At 64.9% G+C, this 969-nt stretch overlaps 1 protein-coding gene across 1 annotated transcript in view; it reads left to right on the top strand.

Annotated features, from left to right (window-relative positions):
* Nucleotides 1-969, top strand: part of AURANDRAFT_66267 (hypothetical protein) — a gene marked incomplete at both ends in the record, with an annotated part of 6,820 nt that overhangs the window by 2,868 nt on the left and 2,983 nt on the right. The window lies entirely within an intron of this gene.

Genomic DNA, 969 nt, shown 5'->3' with positions numbered 1-969 from the left:
TCGCGACGCACCGCGCCGGCGCCGGCCCCCCGACCCGTCTAACAAGGTTCGCACCGATCGCCGCAGCGCCGAGCTATGGAGGCTCTATGGTTCAACACCCAGATGTTGACGCGATGCACAGCTGAATCGCCTCGCCACTTGGCCTCGGCAGCGACCAGTGCGCCCACGCGCGCGTGCCCACGGGCCGCGCAGCGATTGATCCCGCGGTCTAGGTCGTATGGGAGGGCCGCGCGCGACCTTCCGGCGCTCGTAGAGCCGACTGCGCGCGCGCGCACGGCGGTCGAAAAAGTGCCGGAATTGGGCGATCCAGCCGTGCTCCGGCGCATCGAGGAACTCTCAAACGCGACCACCACTCAAAGCTTCCTATCATGATGCTACACGATGGTGCTGCGCAGTTTTTGATGTTTCGTCGAAATTCCGGCCGCTCGCGAATGTCCGCCGGGCGCCGAAACGCTTCGACCGAAAACGCGAGCCGCGGTGCGCCTGTGGGCGCTGGCGGCGGGCTGGCTGTCGTCGAAGGCGTAGACCATATGTGACGAGCGGGCGAAGGCGTCGGAGTCGCCCCGGGTTGCGAAATCGGCGTGCGAGAGGTTGTTCTGGTCAAAAGTGGCCTCAAATAGCCCGAAAACGAATGATTTCGGCGCCAAGCGCAGCGTTTCACGTCGACCGATCACCGTCGCTGTGTTCCGTCGGGCGGTTCGACATCATAGAGCTCCTGCACGGCGATCTACACCGTCTCCGACGCCCACAAGGTGCCCGACACTCGCCGAAAGCGTCTCGGCCGAGAAGCGGCGAATGGTCTCCGCGGCCTGTTTCGACCGCGTCCGGGCCTCGGTCGAGGTTTGTGCGACCTGCCCGTCCGTCGACGGTCCCGACCGCAGCCGCGGGCGGCTGGATCGCCGCAGAGAGCGCCTTGGAGCGCCTCCAGGGGCTCAAAATAGCTCATTTTCACCTAAATTTACTCTTGCA

This window comes from Aureococcus anophagefferens (genome assembly GCF_000186865.1).
Source record: "Aureococcus anophagefferens unplaced genomic scaffold AURANscaffold_21, whole genome shotgun sequence".
NCBI classification, from domain to species: Eukaryota; class Pelagophyceae; order Pelagomonadales; family Pelagomonadaceae; genus Aureococcus; species Aureococcus anophagefferens.
This window is presented reverse-complemented; position numbering and strand designations above follow the sequence as displayed.